Source organism: Loxodonta africana, chromosome 1 (assembly GCF_030014295.1).
Source record: "Loxodonta africana isolate mLoxAfr1 chromosome 1, mLoxAfr1.hap2, whole genome shotgun sequence".
In the NCBI taxonomy this organism is placed as follows: Eukaryota; Metazoa; Chordata; class Mammalia; order Proboscidea; family Elephantidae; genus Loxodonta; species Loxodonta africana.
This window is the reverse complement of record NC_087342.1, coordinates 19,378,415-19,401,254: the sequence shown is the minus strand read 5'-3', so window position 1 is coordinate 19,401,254 and position 22,840 is coordinate 19,378,415. Positions and strand designations below refer to the sequence as shown.

The 22,840-nt window shown below is 37.4% G+C and overlaps 1 protein-coding gene and 1 non-coding gene across 5 annotated transcripts in view; both read right to left on the bottom strand.

Annotated features, from left to right (window-relative positions):
• The window catches only part of ACAP2 (ArfGAP with coiled-coil, ankyrin repeat and PH domains 2), a 150,854-nt gene that overhangs the window by 114,318 nt on the left and 13,696 nt on the right, over positions 1 to 22,840 (bottom strand). The window contains exon 1 of one of the 4 annotated variants that reach the window (XM_023551650.2): positions 3,231 to 3,285. The exons of the other annotated variants lie outside the window; for them this stretch is intronic. The gene's annotated coding sequence lies outside the window, so the exon portion shown is untranslated. Of the gene's footprint in view, positions 1 to 3,230; positions 3,286 to 22,840 lie in introns of those variants that run through there. 4 annotated transcript variants of the gene reach the window in all.
• LOC111751457 (U6 spliceosomal RNA) lies at positions 17,267 to 17,373 on the bottom strand. The gene has a single exon (XR_002786576.1). It is a non-coding gene; the product is annotated as a U6 spliceosomal RNA (small nuclear RNA).

The following is a 22,840-nucleotide window of genomic DNA, read 5'->3' as shown; positions in this document are numbered from 1 at the left end:
TAGCCTTTGAAACCCTACAGGGCAGTTCTACTCTGTCCCGTAGGGTTGCTATGAATCGAAATCAACTTGACGGCAGTGGATTTGGTTTGGATTATCATCCCCTAAATATGTATTTGTATGGGGTTATTACAAAATCCTGAGAGACTGTGATAATATGGAAATATTTGTATTACTTTGTTAAGTGAAAAAAGTCTCAGGTAAATTTCTAGTAGAACTGCTGAAACAAGAATTTATAAGTAGAAACATTTAAGGTTTTTGTTACACAGGGACATATTACCTATCTTCCCAGCTCCCCATCAAGGCTGAGTCAACTTACATTTCCACCAATTCCATGTGAGCATACCCATTTCTTACATTCTGAGTATTAATATTTCTAATCTTTGTCAATTAAAAATTTATAATGATGGCATCTTAATGTGGATTTAACTCCCATTTATTTAATGGAGAGAGAAGGTTTACTAACCATCCACGTTTCTTTTATTCTACTGACTTTTTTATGATCTTAGCCCATTTTCTGTGGTGGTTTTGCAATAGAAAAATTTTAACAACTTTATTGAGATATAATTTACATACCATACTCATCTAAAGTGTACAATTCAATGGGTTTTCGTGTATTCACAGAGTTGCTCAACCATCACCACACTCTCAGACCCATTAGCAATCATCTCAGTCCCTCTCCCTACCTCACCTCCTCCCCCTACAACCCTAGGCAAACACTCCTGTTTTTTCTGTCTCTGTAAGACTGGCCTATTCTGGACATTTCATATCAACGAAATTGCAACAAGAGCTCTCTAAACACACAGGAATTGAAATCCTTTCAAATACTCCAAGTATTTTTTGCAGCTTTTATTTATTCAGGGGGAAGAATTAATATTTTTATATAGTCTAATTTATTTTCTCGAAGGCTTTTGTCTTTGGTGTCATGGTTAGACTTTCCTGTTCCCAAGTTAACATAAATTCTCAAACATATTTTTAATTAGTATATTTTATAGCTTCAATTTTAATACCCAAATCACTACTCCATCTAAAATTTATTTTGTAAAAGTGTATGTTCCACCTTGTTAGTCACCAAATAGTGAGCCAGTTGTCCTTCATTACTTATCAAGTAGCCATCCGTTTCCTATTGATTTGAAATATCATCTTTATCATACACTAAACTCTTACATACATTTGGGTCTCTTCCTTGATTTTTAAAAATTCTGTTCTTTTCACTTGTCTGTTCTGGGACCAATCCCATACTGTTTTAACCTATGTATTTCACTAATACATTTTAAAATCAAATAGAGAATGTCCTCCTCATTGCTCTTATTTTTCAAAATTTTCTTGGCTAGTGTCACATGTGATTTAGGAAATAATATTGGGGTCATTATTCCCTGTCCTTGAGCATAGAGAATGTGACCCAGCTGGCACTGGGCTCACAAGGACTCACAAGAACACATCAAATGGGCCCTGAGATAAAGACAATAGATAGAATAATCTTCGAAAATATCTTTTAGGGAAACTTTTACATAAGCCAGAACACAAAAGATTTTCCATTCTTGTCTTTTTCTATTAACATATAAAAAAAATTTTTTTTTTTTTTTTTAACATATAGTGAACAGAAATTTGTTGGACCAATGAAGGCCCTCCTGACTGTTACCGAAACCTGTCAATGATTGTTAAGAAAGACAATTCAAAATTTAGGATGGCAGTTTCTAGCCAATCTGTGAAAAGGTGAAGCTTTCAATGGTTTTCCCCATTTCTAATGCTAATATATACTGATGACTCTGTAACCTTCCTTGGACTCGGGCAGACATGGCTGTGGCAGTGTGCTTTTCCGTTTTCCCACTTCTGTCTACTCTGTGATATTCTCTGGCCTCGGGCAGACTTGGCTGTGGCAGCATGCTGGTCTGTTTTCCTGTTCTTCCCTCTTCTGTAATATTTCCTTGGACTCAGGCAGGCATTAGCTCTGGCAGCATGCTTGTCCGCTTCTCAACTTCTGTCTTTTTGAATATATGCCAAATAAAACTTTCTTTTTGCTTTACTCAATTTTGTGATTTTTTTCCCCCTACAACACATTTGTTCTTTCAGATAAACTTCATAACACTGACTAAAAATGAATTTAAATGTATAAATTTGGAAAGTTTATTTTCCAATGTTGTCTTCAAGTAACAAGTATGATTCTTTAGTCATATTTTCCTTTTTTTCCCATCAAGTTAGTTTTATAATTATTTTATAATTATAAATTCCCACATATTTCATACTGATTTCATTTCTATTTATTTTATAACTTTTGATGGCAAATCATTATTAATTTAAGTGGGATTTCCCACATGAATTTTTTTCCCCATCTGCTTATCGGTGTATAGAAGAGTTACTAACTTTATTTAATGTAGAAAACATGTTTAAAGGACTTTTTACATTATTCTATCAATTTCCATTATATCTGCCTTATACTTAAAGTATTAATAAACTGAAAAAGGCACACATAAATAAGAGCATAAAATACATTCACCTCTGCCCATATTCAACAAGCTAAATTTCCCAAGAAAGATCAGAGACATCCCAAATCCACAGCAGAACAGTACACAGCCACAAACCTGAGAGAGGAAGACCAAGGATGGAAGTAAAAGGAAAATAACCCCATTCTACCCACAGTCCATCTGACCTAACTTCCCATCAAAAAAAGTGACTTACTACTTAACTTTGAAATGCTCAATTTCTCTTACAAACTGGTAAATATTTGTTTACCCGGGGGGAAAAGAAAAACAAAAATAGAAAGAAAAACTTACTGTCATGCCACAAAAATGTATTCTTGTTTATGAGGAATCTTACTAAATCTGGAATAAATTATGATAGAAAAATCATGAAAATTTTTTCAGTGGGGAACCATCTGGGATGATTTTTGAGGTGTACTGTTTAATTTGAGGGGAGAGAGGGTGACTTTGTTGCTTTTCTTTCTTTTAGGCATTTGGTTACTCTTCCAGAGACTCATGATCAAAATAGCTAACCTGCAAATGAAGCTAATGATAATCTTTCCCACGGATGCCTTCCCTGTGATTAAGACTGGCAAAGGCTGACTAGCACCAGCGCAGGCCGTGTGAAAAGGTGGCACCGCTTCCTTTCGTTCTTCTTCCTGTTTCACCGTTGACAACGTTCTTCCATGTCTTTCACTTGAGTTTCCAGAGTCAAGTCTATGTCACAGGAACCTTCATGGGGACAGATTAGCTCTTAACTCAACACAGGCTCACCTCTTTCTAATATTGCTGATCGCCAAAAACTCCTCTTTTTTTCCTTTTCAAGTTATACTTTCGCAGCCTATGCAGTTAAAACAAAAGGGAACAAGAAAAAATATGCATAAAACTAAGCACTTAGAAATATCAATTATTTCTTGGTACCATGGTGGTTTCTGATTAATTTATTACTTTGACAACGCCCCACTGCATGACATAAAACAAAGAATATAAAACATCTAACAAAGAAGAGTTCTGAGAAATATAATCCCCAGTCCTACATCACCTGCTGCAGCAGTAACAAATCACTTATTGGGAAGGGAAGGTACATGTGACTTTTCTTAGGAAAGAGCAAATCATAAAGTTTCTAGCATCCACACAACAGAACACAGTTGATGTATTATTCTGTGTTCTAATACTTACTGTCATTATGTTCCTATGTCACACTGGCCCAACCACTTTACATAAGACTTGTTCATTACCTATAAAACTCTAAACTATATCACTTATGCTACTTCTCTTGAAGGGGTTTTGAGAATCCGAGAATTTCTGAGCTGGAAGGCATCTTTGTGATAAATAACCCATTTTAACTTTTCCATTCAAAACTAGAGAAATCAAAGAAATTCCACTACAGTACTTGAAAGAAATTAGATAAAACAAAAGATTAAAATTTGAAATAAATATAAATAACAACTATTACTAAGAAATAAATTCTACAGAAGTGTAAAGAAGACAGAAGTCAGTGAACGCTGTAATGGTGGGATGACTGTTTCAACAGGAAGAATTTGGTTTAAAGGGAGGGGATAGTCATGTCATGTTTACTTCCTTCCCTGCAATCTACTAACCTAAAGAAAAACAGCATTACAGGAAATGTCACCTATTATGAAACTAGGGAACAGCTACGATCCCATACCATAGGTAAGAATGCATGTCCAATAGCAGGAAGGAAGGACAAAATGAAAAGTAGAGCCTCCACAATTTCACTAATCTCAAGCACTGTCTGGCTTTGACATCAGGGTAAAGGTGCCCTCATAGAATGGATTGGGGAATATTCCCTGCTTTTTGATTTTACTTCATTCCTGATACTAGTAATTTATTTCTTCTTTTTCTCCTAGTCAGTCTGGCTAAAGATTTGTCAATTTTATTGATCTTCTCAAAGAACCAGTTTTTGGTTTCACTGATTATTGTTATTCTGTTTTCTGTTTCACTGATTTCCACTTTGTTCTCCATTATTTCCATCCTTCTGTTTGCTTTAAGTTTATTTCACTCTTGTTTTTCTAGTTTCTTAAACTGAGGTCACTGATTTGAGACCTTTCTTATTTTCTAAGTGTTTACGAACTATAAATTTTGCCCAAGAACTGCTTCAGTGGTAAACAACAAATGCTGACATGTTGTGTTTTCATTGTCATTCAGTTGAAAATATTTTCTAATTTCCCTTCTGATCTCTTCTATGTCTCAACGGTTACTTAGAAGTGATTTATTTAATTTTCAAATATTTGGATAGTTGCCAGGTATCTTTCAGCAAACAATCTCTCATTTAATTCCATTGTAGTCAGAGACCATTCTTTGCTGAGACTTGTTGTATGGCTTAGAATGTGATCAATTGTAATAAATGTTCTGGGTTTACTTCAAAAAAATGTACATTTTGCTGTTGTTGGGTGGAGTATTCTACAAATCCAATTAGGTCAAGTTGATTGAAAGTGTTTTTCAACTTTTCTATAGTTTCACTGGTTCTTTGTCTACTTTATCAATTATTGAAAGATAAGTATTGGAAACTCTGGTTATAATTGTAGATTTGTCTATTTTTTCTTGCAGTTCTATCAGCTTTTGCTTGATATATTTTGAAGCTTAGTTGTTAAGGGAATAAACCTTGGGTAATGTTATATCCTTTAGATTAACTGACCACTTTAGCAGTATGAAATGTCAACCCTAGTAAAAATTATTTGCTCTGAAATCTACTTAAACACTAATATTTTGACTAGTGTTAGCATGGTACATTTTTTTTTTTCTGCCATTGTTACCTTTAATCTACTTGTGTCTTTATAGAAATGTTTCTTTATAGGTATCATATACTTGGAACTTGCTTTCTTAATTCAATCTGAAAATCTCTTCCTTTTAATTGGAGTCTTTAGATCAAAATGATTTAATGTGATGATTAAAAACAGTTAAAGTCTGTCACCTTGCTACCTGTTCTCTTCTTGTCCCATCTGTTCTTTCTTCCTTCTTCCTGCCTTCGTTTTGGATTACTTTCGATTACTGCTTTTTATTTCCTTTGTTGTCTCATTAACAATCTTTGTTTTGTTATTTTAGTGGCTGCTTTAGGGTTTAGAGCATATATCTTTAATTTATCACTTTTTTTTTTACCCTCAAATTATATCATTGCACATATAGAATAAAAACCCTATATTAGTATACTTTCATTTCTCCTCTCCCGGAAACCCTGATGGCGAAGTGGTTAAGAGCTATGGCTGTTAACCAGAAAGTTGGCAGTTCGAATCCCCCAGGCGCTCCTTGGAAATTCTCTGGGGCAGTTCTACTCTACCCTATAGGGCCGCTATGAGTCAGCATCGACTCAACAGCAATGGGTTTGTTTGTTTTTGTTTTTGTTTTTTTATATGCTATTCTTGTCATATAATTTACTTACAGCTATGTTATAAACCTCACAATATGTTTATAATTTTTTAAAAACAGTCAATTATCCTTTAGAGAGACTTAAACAATAAGAAAAAAATTCTTATATCTTTATTTTATATATATCTGTATTTCCATTTTACACCATTTTCTTCCCCTTTTACACTTCTTTCAACGCAGGTCAAGTGATGATGAATTCTTTCAGCTTTTGTACGTCTGAAAACATCTTGATTTCACCTTCATTTCTGAAAGCTTTTCTTGGTGGAGATAAAATACTTGGTTTAAAGTCTTCTCCTTTCAATACTTGAAAGATGTTGTTCTACTGTCTTCTCACTTCCATTGTTCCCAACAAGAAACAGGCTGTCATCCTTATCTGTGTCTTTGTACTCAACACGTCTGTTTTATTTGTCTGCTTTTTATGATTTTGTAACGATTTTGAGCAATTTACTTATGATTTGCCTCAGTGTTGTTTTTCTCATGTTTCTTGTCCGTGGTATCTGTTGAGCTTCTTTGATCTGTGAGTGCTCAGCAAACATGGAACTTTTCTGGTCATTATTTCTTTCATCCTTCTTTGGAGAGCCCATGTATACTGAGGTTGTCCCACAGCTCACTGATGCTCTTTGCTTTTTGGTTATTTTTTGTGTTTCATTTTGGATATTTTCTACTGCTATATCTTCATAATCTTTTCTTATACAATGCCTAATCTGCCATTAATCTTATCCAGTATATTTTTCATCTCACATATCATACTTTTCACGAGAGAGGTCCGATTCAGGACTTCTTCTTTTTTTTTTTTTTTTTAATCTTTTATCTACCTACTTTTTTAACATAAAGCTGATACACGTTGAATGGAAGCCAGACATTGTGAATTTTAACTCTGTTGAGTGTGAGCCATATTAGCTATTGTTGTCGTTAGTTGCTGTTGAGTCAGTTCTGACTCATAAGCTTTGTACTAAGATGCAGCTCGGTCACTTGGAAGCACTACGATCTCTTTGTGTCCTGTTTTAATGGTTTGTTAGATGGGTATGGAGAAATGCTGAGTCTGGGGTAAATTACTCCCCATTATAGAGGTAAGAGTGGGGCCCTGGTTTTCCAGTGGTTTGCAGCCCTGGTTGCCCAATGGTTAGGTGATACAGCTACTAACCACAGGGTTGGCTGCTTGAATCCACTAGCTGCTCCTTGGAAACCCTATGGGGCAGTTCTACTCTGTCCTACAAGGTTGCTGTGAGTCTGAATCAACTTGATGGCGATGGGTTTACTGAGGCAAGATCTTCCTGAGTATTCTACCTAACACCCTGTAGTTAAAAGTTTTTTCAGTCTGGCTGGTGGCAACAGGCATTATTCCTGGCCCTGTATGAATACCAGGCACTATTCCCTTTAATCTTTTTGGATGGTTCTTTTGGAGCTCTGGTGGCACGGTGGTTAAAAGGTACGGCTAATCAAAAAGTCGGCAATTCAAATCCACCAGTTGCTCCTTGGAAACCCTATGGACTGCTCTACTCTGTCCTGTAGAGTTACTATAAATCAGATTCGACTCGATGGCAATGGGTTCCCTGACTTTAGGTAATTTTCTCACATGCATGAATTGATCAGTACTTGGAATACTTGAGGAGCCCCCTTTGCAGATCTCTGGGATTTTGTCTGTGCTGTTCTCCCTGTCGGGTATTCTATCCTACAAATTCTAACTGCCTCGGTCTCCCAAAGGAGCCCTGATGGCACAGCGGTTAGGCACTCAGCTGCTAACTAAGAGGTCGGAGGTTGGAACCCACCAGCCACTCCATCGAAGAAAGATGTGGCAGTCTACTTCCGTGAAGATTTATACCCTTGGAAACCCAGTGAGGCAGTTCAACTCTTTCCTATAGGGTTGCTATGAGTCAGAATCAACTCAATGGCAATAGGCTTTGGCTTTTGGGTTTTGGTCTCACCATACTGTCAGCTCCATCTCCTCAACTCAGGAAATCCACCAGTTCCACATGAGTTCCCCATCTTAGTGACCTAAAAATTCTCTCAAGGTGGTAAGCTCGAGCAATCATGAGGCTTATCTCATTTGTTTCCAGTCTATCAAGAATAACTGCTTTTTGCTGGCTGGTGTTCAGCATCTTGAAAATCACCGTTTCACGTATTTTGTCCAGGTTGTTTTTTGCTATTTCAGGTGGGAGAGTAAATCTGGTCCCTGTTAACAACATCTTGGCCAGAAACAAGAGTCTTCTCTAGGCTCTTGAGAGATCAAAATAGAGCAGAAGTTGCAAATGCTTACAGGAAGCACACAGACTAAAAACCACATAAAGCGGTGAGTATATAAGAGAATCACAAAGAAGTAAGCTCTCTCCCATTTTTATTGAAACAATTCTCCTCCTTCTTAAACTTCAATTTCCCTATTTTTGAAAGAAATATGTGGACAATAAATAATTACCTTTACTTATAAACATACTACATAAGCAATACCATGTCTAACACAATTGTAAACGGCAAATAATATGCAACCACAGAGTCAAAAAGGGAATGACGGGGACTGGGGTGAAATGGAAAGTTTGTGCCACATATGAAAGAAGCTGACTCTGCTCAACTCCAACCAACTACCAGCACACTAGAGTTGGGTACCAGGGAAGACAGAATCACCACATCTGAGGAACTGGAAATCCACCTATGTTTCTTAAAAATCTCCAAATTTTTAAATATTGGCAAACTTCTTAATATAATTTTTTAACAATATACAGGTCAACACAATGCCAAACCAAAAAACCAAACCTGTTGCCATAGAGTCGATTCCAACTCATAGAGACCCTATAGGACAAAGCAGCTGCCCCATAGGGTTTCCAAGGTGCACCTGGTGGATTCGAACCACCAACCTTTTGATTAGCAGCCACAGCTCTTAACCACTATGCCACCAGGGTTTCCAGCATAATGCAGAGCGAACAAAACATGTCTATGGGCCACATAAGACTATGTTTGCCAGGTTGCAACCTCTGATAAAGAGGAACTAAATAAGATTATTAATAAGGTTGATTCAACGGACATAAAGGTATGATTTAAAATTTACACCCTGCAAACAGAGTGTACATCTTCTATTTAAACATTCTGGGCCACCTTAAAAAGCTGATTTATTAAGCCACAAAAGAAATTCATAAATTTCATAAAATAGAAATTGAACTAATCACACTGACTGATCATAATATAATTAAAGATGCAAAAATAAAAGATGCAAACAAAAAAGCCCCAATTGCTTAGAAACTTTTTTAGTTCTCTCCTAAACATTTATTGGGTTGAAAACAAAATCAAAACTACATACTAACAATATTTTATACAATGATAACAAAATATTTTATATCAAAATCAATGAAATCCAGCAAAGCTAAGCTCAGAGGAAGATCTGTACTCTTAACAACTCTATAATAAATAATAAACAAAAGAATGTAAAGAACTCAGTAAGTTAAAGGTACTTTGTTTTGCTTTTCTAAAAAACAGTAGAAAGAGAAACTAATGAAGGTTACGGCATATTACCGATAAAAAATAGAACTATATAAACTCAAGAAACGGTTTAGGGCAGTAAATAAAAACATTACTTTTATAAAAAATAAACTGTAACAAGATAAAAAGGAGAAAGCATCAATTTACAAAATTAAGAGTGAAGAAGATGAAAAATCCACAATTCTTTGCATGACCTTATATTGTGTAAATCTGAAAGCCTAACTGAAATGTGTACTTTTTGGTAAGATAAAATATCAAAGGTTGAGAATCAGAAAAATGATAAGTGAGTTTATAAATACTTCAAGAAGTTTCCTGAATACAACCAAACACTTCGGCGGCAGGCGGAGGGGGGGGGTCCTGGGGACCATGGTTTCAGTGGACTTCTAAGTCAACTGGCATAACAAAAGTTTATTAAGAAAATGTTCTGCATCCCTCTTTGGTGAGTGGCATCTGAGGTCTTAAAAGCTAGTGAGTGGCCATCTAAGATGCATCAGTTGGTCCCAACCTACCTGGAGCAAAGGAGAATGAAGAATACCAAAGACACAAGGAAAATATTAGCCCAAGAAACAAAAGGGCCACATAAACCAGAGACTCTATCAGCCTGAGACCAGAAGAACTAGATGGTGCCCAGCTACCACCAATGACTCCGCTGACGTAGAACACAATAGAGAATTCCTGACAGAGTGGGAGAAAAGTGGGGTGCAGGACTCAAACTCTAGTAAAATGACTGAGTAAAAGGACTGAGACTGGAGGGTCCCTGGAAGACATGGCCCCCGGAATCTCTGTTAGCCCAGAACTGAAACCATTCCTGAGGCCAACTCTTCAGACAAAGATTAGACTGGACTGTAAGACATAAACTGATACTTGTAAGGAAAGTACTTCTTGGCTCAAGTAGATACATGAGACAATGTAGGCAGCTCCTGTCTGGAGGCGAGATGAGAGGGCAGGAAGGGACAAGAGCTGTTTGAATGGACATGGCAAATCCGGGGTGGAGAGGAGGAATGTGTTGCCACATTGTAGGGGGAGTAACTAGGGTCACATAACAATGTGTGTATAGGTTTTTGTATAAGAAACTGGCTTGAACTGTAAACTCCACTTAAAGCACAATAAAAAAAATTTTTTTCAAAGACTTCAAGAACAAAAACTTTCAAATTGAACCAGAGCAGAAAGAAAGAATCTGGGAGGTTTTCTTTTCTTTCTTTCTTTCCTTTTAATTCTGTAAAACCATTGTAACATTATTAGCAAAATCTAAGACAGAACGATTGCTGATTAAATTATTATAACCTACGAATATTAATGCAAAATCCTAAGTCTTAAATAAAACCCAGCTGTGTTTTTTAAAAATCATGCCAAATGGAATTTCTTACAGCACTGTAATGATATTTAAATATTAGGAAATTCACTAATTTAATTTACTGTAATAGGTCAAAGGAGAAAAACAACATGATTGTCTCAGATGATAAAAAAGACATTTGGCAAAATTAAACATCCACTCCTGATTTAAAAACCTATTTATTTAAAAATAAAATAGGAACTTACTTCCTTAAGATGATATACATACACAGAGAGAAAAAGAAACATAGTACTAATATTAAGTTCAACTAGGATATTCTCTTTATTCTTCTTTTATTGGAACAAAATTTAGCAATATTTTCTAAAATTTTAAGTGTATATCCTTTTTGACATAAATTGTGAGGAGCTTTTTAAGTATGTATGCTACAGATGCAGCAAGCAAGACACCAAGAGTATAAAGGCAAGCACATAAAAAATAAATAAATACCTAAAAAATTCATCAGGGCTCTCTACTTTCTGCACAGTTTTCCTGTAAACCTAAAACTACTCTAGTGAGTATGTTTAAAAAAGAAAAAACTCATCAGAGGACTATCAATCAAATTACAATACAGCCAATAAATAATTATCACACAGCCATTTAAAAGACTAAGGTGGGTCTATATATACTGACAGAGAAGGACAGATTATATTGTTCAGGGAAAAAAAAAAACCAAGTGCAAAAGACTGAATATGATCTGATGCCACTCATGTTAAGAAAAATGTATGTCAGCATAGAACGAAGCGTCTATAAGCATAACCATTAAGCTGTAACTCTTAGAATTTATTTTAAATGTCTGTATTGTATTATTTTCCAATATAAAGTTTTTAAAACCTTTAAGAGAAAAAATAAAGCTTCACAATTTTTTTTTTTTTAAGACAGTGTGAGAGTATGGCATTGCAAATTAAAGTTACAATACCTAAAAAACTTAAAGTGGTCACTAAAGCATCCAGGTAACGTGAGATAATTTTTATTAGTGAGCAGAGGGCAGGTAGGCAAGAAGGAGCACAATAGAAGGACCTGGCCAAGCTCACTTAACAGGCAACGGAAAGATACTCAGGACTTTTGTGTACGAAAGTAAAAATTAAGCAGCAGCTTTGCTGAGGCCGGTGTCACTCAGTGCAGTAACTCACGGTGTTACCACCCCCCATGCTAATTACCACAACATTGTAGCTAAAACACCAGAAAATATGACAAAATCGGTGACTGTGAGAACACCGACAGCAACAAAAACAACAGCGTGTGCTCATTGCTCGCGTGGGTGAAATCACGTGATTCAAACCATCATTGTAATTGGCCCATAATGACAGCTCTGACAGGAACACATTAGAAGGTTCAAAAAGTAAATTAGCAGAGAGAATTAGCCTTGTAGGGATATTGGTACACGTAAGCTGGGTTTACAAAAAACGTTTCTGCTGTTGTAACTAACTACAGGGATATTTAAAAAAAATACATTCCTGCTGAAACACTGTACAAAAATTTTATAGACTGTCATTTTGGTGTCACCCCTTTGACAGTGTCACCCAGCGTGGTCCACGCCCCCTGCACTTCTTTAGTGATGCCACTGACAGTAAGATCCCAGCAGGACTACTATCAGCACAATTCAGTAACAACAGGCTGGGCAAGGAACGGGTTCTCTAGCCACATGCTGCGATGAGGCTGTCTGCAGGGAGGGGGTTACTGAGATCAGTATGAGGTGTAACACAAAAAATCTGTTACCAATAACTGGATACAAATGTTATCATAACACTCAACTACTAAAAACACTTCAATGGCTACTCACTGCAATTTTGAATTGTTCACTTGCTCTACAGCCGAAGAATAAGGAAAAGAGTTACAACTAGTCAGTGGGAAACTGTGCCTGGCCTATTACTGTTACATTAAAAGAGGGGAGAGGGGTGCCGAAAAATCACTGTGTTTATATTACTTGTTTTCATATATTAAGGAAGAATTCTGCGACTCTTACAGCAGTGGCCTTTAAACAAAGGTTAATGTCAAAATAACCTAGAAAGCCTTTTCAAAGTATCTATGCTGTTATGTGCCATGGGGTCAATTTCAACTTACAGTGACCCCATGAGACAGAGTAGAACTGCCCCACAGGATTTTCTTGGCTGTAATCTTTACAGAAGGAGATCGCCAGGTCTCTCCGCCATGAAGCAGCTGGGTGGATTCAAACCACCAACCCTTCACTTAGCAGCCGAGCTCTTCTTAAATTTTTGCACCTATGCCTGGGCTCTATTCTTTCCAAAAGTTCTGATTCAGTACATCTGGGGCAGAGTCCAGTCAAAGGTGCTATGGAAAAAGCTCCCCGCGTGACTCTCACATGCATCTCTGGCTAAGAACTACCCATCTGACCACATGGATGGCTTCTCAAATGATAAACATTAAACAAAAAAGAAACTAAAAAGTTCTTAACAGAGTGTAAAGGCCTTGACCTAAGTCATCTGTTAACCTTCTTTCCTAGAATCAAATTCTACCTTAATGACATTGTCATATTTTTAGTTCAATGACTGCCACCAGCACCTGTGGCTAGAATACAACTGCTGGATTCAAATCAAAAGAGCTGCCATTGTCTACATCTGCTGGAATCAGAGTAAAGCAGTGTTAGTAACACACCAGTGCTGGCGTCACAGGGAAGATTTCACAAGGCTTACACAATAGCTGGTTGATGAGCAAGAAACTTCCTCTACAGTAGTGTTCTGCTATTTTGAGTGGTGGTGTGAATTAAACAGTTTCATATTTTATACAAAACTTCTGAAGATGCACTTCTGTGTTGTCATAGCTAGCTTTTTGCCATACTGAAAAGATTACACTTCTTGTAAATAAGGACTATAAAAGCAAGATGATTTCTTAATATCTTAATATGCTGGGTCATTCTGAAGAAATTCAGAAACATAACAAACTGGCTTTGCAACAATTTTCACATACAAGCTACCCTTCTAGTTCATTTTCAGATTTAAAAAATGAAGTGTCAGTGCTTATGTCTTTTTCAACCTTTTATGAAACAATTCAAACACAGATAAACACAAAGAATTGTATAATGCATTCCCATGTACCCATCTAGTTTCAACAATTATCAACACTTTGCCATTCTTGTTCCATATAGTCCTGCCCCTTTTTTTGATAAGGAATTTTTAGCAGAATCTGATTACTACATATAACAACAACAACAAAGCCCGTTGACATCAAGTTAATTCCAACTCATTGAGATCCTACAGGACAGAGCAGAAGTGCCCCCCAGAGTTTCCAAGGAGCACGTGGTGGATTCGAACTGCTCACCTGGTTAGTAGCCATAACTCTTAACCACTACGCCACCAGGGTTTCACACACAACATCTAACAATATTAACAATAATTCTTTAATAATATTTCATACCCATTTCGTGTTTGACTTTCCCAGGTTGTCTCAAAAATGTCTTTTTTAAGGATTAAACACAGAAGAAAACATTCTTTGACGTTACTAGGATGGGAAGGGAGGGAGCGGGAAATTTACTAACTAGATTGTAGACAAGAATCATCTTGGGTGAAGGGAAGGACAACACACAATACAGTGGAAGTCTGCACAAATGAACTAAACCAAAAGCTACGAAGTTTCCTGAATACAACCAAACACTTCGAGGGACAGAGTGGCTGGGGCTGGGGCCTGGGGACTACAGTTTCAGGGGACATCTAGGTCAACTGGCATAACAAAGTTTATTAAGAAAATGTTCTGCATCCCACTTTGGTGAGTGGCGTCTGAGGTCTTAAAAGCTAGTCAGCGGCCATCTAAGATGCATCAGTTGGTCACAACCCACTTGGAGCAAAGAAGAACGAAGACCGCCAAAGACACAAGGAAAATATTAGCCCAAGAGACAAAATGGCCACATAAACCAGGGGCTCCATCAGCCTGAGACCAAAGAGCTAGATGGTGCCCCACTACAACCAATGACCGCCCTGACAGGAAACTCAACAGACAGTCCCTGACGGAGTGGGAGAAAAGTGTGGAACAGAACTCAAATTCACATAAAAAGACCAGACTTAATGGTCTAAGACTGGAGGACCCCGGAAGACAAGGCCTCTGGACTCTCTGTTAACCCAGAACTAAAACCGTTCCAAAGGACCACTCTTCACACAAAGATTAGATGAGACTATAAAACTTGTAAAGAGTGTGCTTCTTAGTTCAAGTAGATGCGCGAGACCAAACGGGCAGCTCCTGTCCAGAGGCAGGATGAAAAGACAGGAAGGGACAGGAACTGACAGGATGGACATGGGAAACACGGGATAGAAAGGAGTGTCCTGTCACATTGTAAGGACTGCAACTAGGGTCACATGACAATATGTGTATAAAATTTTATATGAGAGATTAACTTGAGATGTAAAGTGTTTCACCTAAAGTACAATTTAAGAAGAAAAAAAAAAGAACTATCACCTGCTCCATGGTGAACTCAACAAAGGCACTGGCAGTTCAGAGGTAGAATTCTCGCCTTTCATGCAGACGACCAGGGTTCGATTCCCAGGTAATGAACCTCACGTGAAGCCACCACCTGTCTGTCAGCGGAGGTGTGCATGTTGCAATGATGCCGAACTCCCAGAGCTAAGACAGACTAGGAAGAAAGGCTTGGTGACCTACTTCCAGAAATCAGTCAGTGAGAACTCTATGGATCCCAACAGTCTAATCCATAACCGATCATGGGGACAGACAAGACTGGAAGTGTTTCCTACCACCTCGCATGAGGATGCCATGAGACAACGCCAACTTACTGGCAGCAACAGTCATAGCAGGAAGAGTCAAGAGAGTGATCCTGGGATGCACCGAATGCCATGCAGAAAGGGGCTGATTTTTAGGTATAAAGAGAAAGCAGTGCCCCATTCCAAGTGTGCCCTTAACTATTCTCAACCCATTCATAAAGCCCTGTTTTAAGGAATACCCCAAGACTGTATTACAGATTCCTCACCCTGAAGGCCCCACTTGATCATCAAAGCCAACATTTTAGTGCCAGGAGTGGCTCAAATGAGGGAAGCAACCCCTTTCTTCTTTTAAATAATTCAGTCACAGCAAGCCTTATTTCAGTTACACTATCTTTACAGAAAATGACACAACTAAATAGAAATGGAATCCTAAAACTACGTGTTCTGGTTTTTCAATAGGAAAATCTGCCAAAACAATTTCCAATCCCTTTATAACTTTACTTACTGTAGCCATGCTGTAATATACTCTTGCCATAAAAAAAGGCTAAAAATATATACTGTAGCTTGTAATATACAAAAATAAATTATGACTTATATTCCATCTTCAGCTAAAAAAAAAAGTCTTTTTTACAGTTGTTCCAAATTGTGACACACTAGAATATTTTGCCTCAAAAGTTAATGCTGCCTGTACTGTGCAAATTTGAATATGTTGCATCTCTTTGAGAATTTCCCACTGTTTCTATGACATTTGGGAGAAAGATGTCGCAGTCTGCTTCTAGAAAGATTTATAGCCTCAGAAACACTATGGGCACTTCTACTCTGTCCTATGGGGTCGCTATGAGTTAGAATCGACTCGATGGCAATAGGTTTGGTTTTTGGTTTTACTATAACAATGCACCAAAATCCTTAACACGACACAAAATCTTGCATGACTTGGCCCTTTCCCAAATCAAGGTGTCAGATGTGACTGAGATCTCTTCTAGCTCCATAATAATCCAGAATTTTCTTAACGGTTAAATCACCCCAGTGAGAGATAACCGAGTAAAAAATCAAGGATATACACATAGCTAAAGGTAATGAAAAGGCAACCTACTGAATGAACCTAGACTGGATCCTCAATCTGGCGGGGAGGGAGGGAGGAGTTGTTATAATAGACATTTGGGGTATCTGTTATAATGGCACAATTGTGAAAATCAGAATGTGCCATTGCTGTTAATGTTATAAATGTGGTTATGTAGGAGAACGTCTTTGTTTTTTAGGTGACACATGCTGAACTTTCAAATGATTCTGGAAATAATGTACATGCTGTGGGTATATATACATGTATGTGTGTGTGTACATAGAGATATATACCTATAGACATAGATATAGATATAAAGTAAATGTACCAAAATATTAACAATTGGCAAATCCAGGTAAGCTAAGATAGGTATTCATTGCACAATCCTTAAAACGCTTTTTAAAACAAAAAGCTGTGTGGGGAAAGGGGAAGACTGTGTTACCTCCCTGTCCTCCTGATATGTTTGCTTTTTCACTGACACCCTGTGAAAAAACCCTGTGCCGTCGAGTCAATTCCGACTCATAGCGACCCTATAGTACAGAGTATAACTGCCCAACAGAGTTTCCAAGGAGCACCTGGTGGATTCAAACTGCCGACCTCTTGGTTAGCAGCCGTAGCACTTAACCACTACACCACCAGGGTTTCCAATAGTGTCCCCCCAAAAATACTCAAACCCAGTGCCAGCAACTCGACTCTGAGTCATAGAGTCATAGTGACCCCACAGGGTTTCCAAGGCTATAAACCTTTTTTTTTTTTGCTAATTGTTTATTTACCAATGAGAAACTATTCCTTAGCCCACATAGTTATGGTTCATAGTTCAGGAACATAGGTCAGTGACAACTTTCATGGAACTCAATCCAAAGAAATTCTTTACATTCCAAATCATTTTGCACTCTGAAAAAATATGGAATGTTTCACCGATTTTCGCGTCTTCCTTGCACAGAGGCCATGCTGATCTTCTCCATATCACTCCAGTTTTAGCACATGTGCTACCAAAGTGAGCACCCAAGGCTGTAAATCTTTATGGAAGCAGATTGCCACATCTTTCTCCCGTGGAGCCACTGGTGGTTTTGAACCACCAACCTTTCAGTTAGCAGTCAAGTGCTTTAACTCCTGCACCACCAAGGCACCCTTTTTTACTGATAGCACTGATTACTGCAAACAAAACTTTTTGTTTACCAGTGATAAGATGTTGGCTCACAGGTAAAAATGCCAGCGTAATTTGTGCAGACTAGGGCAAAAAGAAAACCTGAGGTTCCTTGTTTAAAAATTATTAAGAATTTGAACACAGTGATGGCAGAGCATTAAAACAAGTAGGAGGCCCTTTTGAGGGTGGGACCGTGAACAACTACACAGATCACACACCCAGGAATCTGGCCCTGTTTATGGGCCACAAAGAAACAGGTAGTGGGCCATAGTTTGGCTTAGATTCTAGTTAAAATGCTAGTTAAGATTCTAGTTTAATTGCCAGAGTTCAAGTCCCTCCTTCACCACTTAATAGTTGTTGTTTTGTACAATGTTTCCTATATGTAAACCATGCTCTGATGTATATCCTTGTTCATATAACTGCATACTTGTCCTATTATTCCTTAGGAGGAATATCTAGAAGAGAGTCTGAATCAAAGAATGCATATGTATTTTCAAATGCCAAGACATTTTACCACTTTGTTCTTCAAAAAAGCTCTCTCTACCAAACAAACCATACTTTTGGTTCCAAGAATATTATGATGACTGTTGCTCTGTACCTTCCCCAACACTGGGAACTCTTAAAATTGCCAATCTGAGAGACAAAATAGCTCACTGCAGCTTTAGATATACAATCTTACTGCACCTTAAAAATTTTCCTCATCATGACCGCCAAAGGGCTTTTAGCCACCATTTGTTGCGTATTTCATTTGCCAAAGACAGCCACAAAAATGCCTCACATTCCACGTGCTAATCTGCAATGTGACCTTGCCACTTTCCCATCAAGATGTGGAGTCTACTTCTCTACCCCCCTGAATCTAGGGGACCCCTGTGCCTACACTGACCAAAAGAATAGACTGGAATTAAGGCGGTGTCTGTTCCAGACATAGCCCTTAACTGATCTGGTGGCTTCAGCTTCCTGCCTCTTAGAAAAAAGGTGACACATAAGTAAACTTACCCTTACACCAACATGTGTGAGAAGCCCAAGACACATGGAAAGGCCCTGAAGGATGAAACGCTATGTGAGAGAGGAGACAGAGGCCAAAGAACACCAGGGCATCATGGGAATGAAGAAGCCATTTTGGAAGGATCTTCCAGGCTCAGCCACCCCAGCTGTCATAATATGGATCAGAGATGAACCACCTAGCTAAGCCCTTTCCTAATTCCTGACCCATGAAATCATGCGTAAAATAAAATGGCTGTTTTAAGTCACTAAATTTTAGATTGGTTATTAATAGTAATAAATTACCAGAACATGATTTGAGGTAAAAGTCTGCTTTTTTAGATTATATAGTTCCAAATAAATATTTGCTTCAAAGGTCACCTTGGAAACACACGCTATTCCAACCATCCTGCAGTTGCTAAAAGCATTTAGGAACAACTCTTTTAAAATCACTGAAGGAGACTTAGTTACATTATATCTCTTTCAAATATCTCATTCTGATTCAAGTAGTCCAGAAAAACAGTTTGAAAAAAGACTCTTATATTTTCTAAGTAGACAGTCAACTAAAAAATTTCTAAGAGTTTATCAAGGGGACAGAATATAAGAGACATGCTCTTAAACTTTTCTATATAACTGCAACAATCATTAACTCTCTGAATATTCCAGTTTGTCAAAATGTTTGTGAAATGATAATACTTCCTTAGAAGCCCCATATATAAATATTCTGATAGCCTAGAAATGGACTAGGTCATAGAATATCTCGAGAACTATGACAACTGCCCAAGAGAACTTAAGGATTTTTATTTGACTTTATTACTTTGTATAAGAAATTTCAGTGATAGATATATTTATAACAATGACAAAAATACAGAGTAACTGCTGGGGCTGCTTATGTACAAGCAAACACCTCATGGGATTTGGTTCCTTGGTTTGGAGGTTTAGGGTCATGGTTTCATGGGACGTCCCAGTTAATTGGCCTGATAATGTCTTCAGTACTTCTGTCTCCTAGTTAATTGTGTAGTGCCTTGGGTCTTAAAAGCTTGTGGGCAGCCATCCAAGGCTCAACAATTGATCTCTATTCTCCTGGAGCAACAGAGAAAAGTAGAGTCAGGAATAGGAGGAGAATATGGAATGTGTGGCCAACTGCCTCTTTGAACGATTGCCTCCTTTGCCATGAAGCCTCAAGAACTGGATGGCAGCCAGCTACCATTACTACATATTTTGATCAAAGACTCCACAAAAGAATCCTGATTAAAAACGGGAAAATGAAACAAAGAATTTCAAATTCTCACGGACTCTAGAGTTTCTGGAGCTATAGAGGGTGGACGAGCCCCTGAAACTATTGCCCTGAGGTAACCTTTAAACCTTAAACCAAAAATATCCCCTGAAGTCTTCTTTAAACCATAAAACAGTTTAGCTTAACTAGTATAAAATGTGTGCCTTGTGCACTGTGCTCTTTTAAGAACTATCTATATGGTTGACAACAGCAACTGGAAAGATTAGATAGGAACCTTAGGGGCAGTGAGTTTATGTTAATGGAGAAGGAGCAACTCAGAAAAAGAGGGTGGGAATGGTTACACAACTCGAAGAATGTAACCAATGTCACTAAACTGTACAAATAGAAAGTGTTGAATTAGTGTATGTTTTGCTGTGTATATTCTCAACAACAACAAAATAGATAAAATTTAGGAAAAAAAAAAAAGAAATTTTAAGCAAGTCCTCTTGTCATTGTTTGCTATCAAGTTACAACTCATAGCATCCCAGGCAGCTATCATGTATTACTTACAGTTTTGCAATTTATCAATACTGCAATAATAGCAAGTTTCTGAAATAAAAGTTAGGATTTCTTATGTGAAAATGGAGAATGTATAACTATTTTAAGAAAGTAATACTTGGCATTAAAAGACTGCATAATTATTGTGTGCAAGAATTGTGCTGAAGAGTCAAGGGATACTGTCCACAAAGGGATTATAATCTAAAAAGGAGTATAGGACAGATCATATCAGATTATAGGGTAAAATTACAAAAGGTTGCACAGACATGCCAATCCTACTTAACAGCTCCCTTGGGCATCTACTAGGTATCTCAAACTGAACAAGTACGAAAATAGAACTCTCCGGTTTTTTCCAAAAAAAAAAAAAACTGTTCTTCCCTTGCCTTCCCATATCAGTAAAAAGTACCTCCACCCATCCAGCTGTTAAAGCCAAAATGTCATTCTTGATTCTTTTTTTCTCTATAAATAATCAATAGCAAATCTTGTTGGTTCTATCCTAAAACTTATCTCCACTACCTGCTCAGTCATCTCTTGCCTCGTCTACCCTGATGACCAGCTTCCTAGAGTGGCTTCCTTACTGGCCTCCCTGAATACACTCTTCCCCCTCTCTACAATCTGTTTTCCAAACAGCAGTCAAAATATTTTTAAAATATAAACTTTATCATTTCCCACCAGTGCTAAGAGCTTTCTAATGGCTTCTTATTGCTTGAATCATAAAATTCAAACTTGCTATAGATGACTTACAAGGCCCAACAAAATCTGATCCCTGATCTCATCTCCTACCATTCTTCTTGTTCACTCTGCTCAGGCCACATTAGTCTTCTTTCTGTTCCTTGAAGATCAAGCTCCTTCCCACCTCAGGGTCTTTGATCTATAACCACCCGCCTTCCATGACTCACCAACCAAACTTAGCATTGCCAACAGGGAAACAAACATCACAGGCCTCCTGAAGGAGACGATACACCACCATCTACGAGCATCTTAACAAAAATGTTTAAAATGAACCTGCCCAGAGAAAACCATCTGACAAATTCAGAATGTGGAACATTCTACAAGATAACTCCACTACACTCTCCAAAACAGTAAATGTCATGAGAATGTCAGCTGATTCATATTATCTACAACCCCCAAAACAAAGTTGATCAGGACCAAAATGCACAAAACAGGAGTAAGGAATAAATGTTATGGCATAATATCTTGATAGGGCATATGATGCAACCATTTTTTTAAAATCTTCCTAACAATACTGAAAATGTGCAGCATACTGTTCAATAAAAATACCAAAACTACCCAAAATTTACATTATGATTGTATGCAGATAATGTGTAACTAATGAACACAGACTAGAATTTTCCCAATACTCCAATTCAGATGAGTTGAAATTTTGGGGGACTGGTGGGATGAAGCGAATACATTTTGCAGTTGTAACAGTAGTGAATCTTTGGGGGTCAAAGGGTGGACTGAGGTAGAGAGAATAATGACCTGCCCATCAAAGATATCCACATCCTAATTCCCAGAACCTCTGAATGTTAGGTTACAGGACAAAGGGAATTAAGGGTGCAGGTGGAGTTAAGGTTGCTGATCAGCTCACCTTGAGATGAGGCCATTATCCTGGATTAAATGGTAGATGTCTTGAGAATTTTCTTAGCTTGTATTATGCATATAAAAATATTACCTGAAAATAACCAATAAAACCTAGTCTCTTTATCAGTAGTAGTAGTAGTAATAATATTATATTAGTTTAAATAGTTTGATTCAAAAATCTAGAGGGATGAATTTCTAATTTACTCTGAAGCTCTCAATGAGCAGAAAATGGGAAAGCAAAGTAAGACAGCATAGCAACAAGTTACAAGCCATTGAAAAGAAAGAAAAAGATCAACAGGAAAAGTTCTGTTTACTTAAAAATAAACACGTCTCTGGCTAGAACTAGAAAAATCCAACTGGTTAGGCTCACCAACTTTAATTCTGTCTGAATCAATAAAAACATTATACACACTCTACTCAAAGTTTGTCCAAAAGTAACCCTAAAACACATACAGCATTAAAGCTAAATCCTGAATACTAATCACCCCAGGGCCTCTCTACTATCTCCTTTCAATTAACTGGTTTACACTTCACCACTGGACTGTATTTTTTTAAGTAGTAAAGAGTTTTGTGTTTACATTTCAGTATGTCTGTGGCATCACAGAAAATGTAAAAAGTTTAAGTGGAAAAACTGATCATATTTGAATTAAGAGCCCTGATTTATTTCTCGTACAAGTTACAACAAGATTACAATCAAGTCAACTCCTTCTGTGAGATTTTCTTCATTCTGAATAAAGAACAGTGATATATTCATTTACCAAATTCTTTCTGGACTTTTAACTCACACAGCTCTCTATCCAGCTAACCTTCAGATGCTTCTAGATACAATTCGATGGAAATAGGCTTCATCTAAGTTCAAGTAAGTGCATACATTTTTTTATAGTAGTCCTCTTTCATGGCCTCTCAGCTCACTTACCCTTTGCTCCAACATCATTTCAGATTTAAATATTTAAGCACTGTTTCCTCATTCTTTTTTTTTCTTTCTT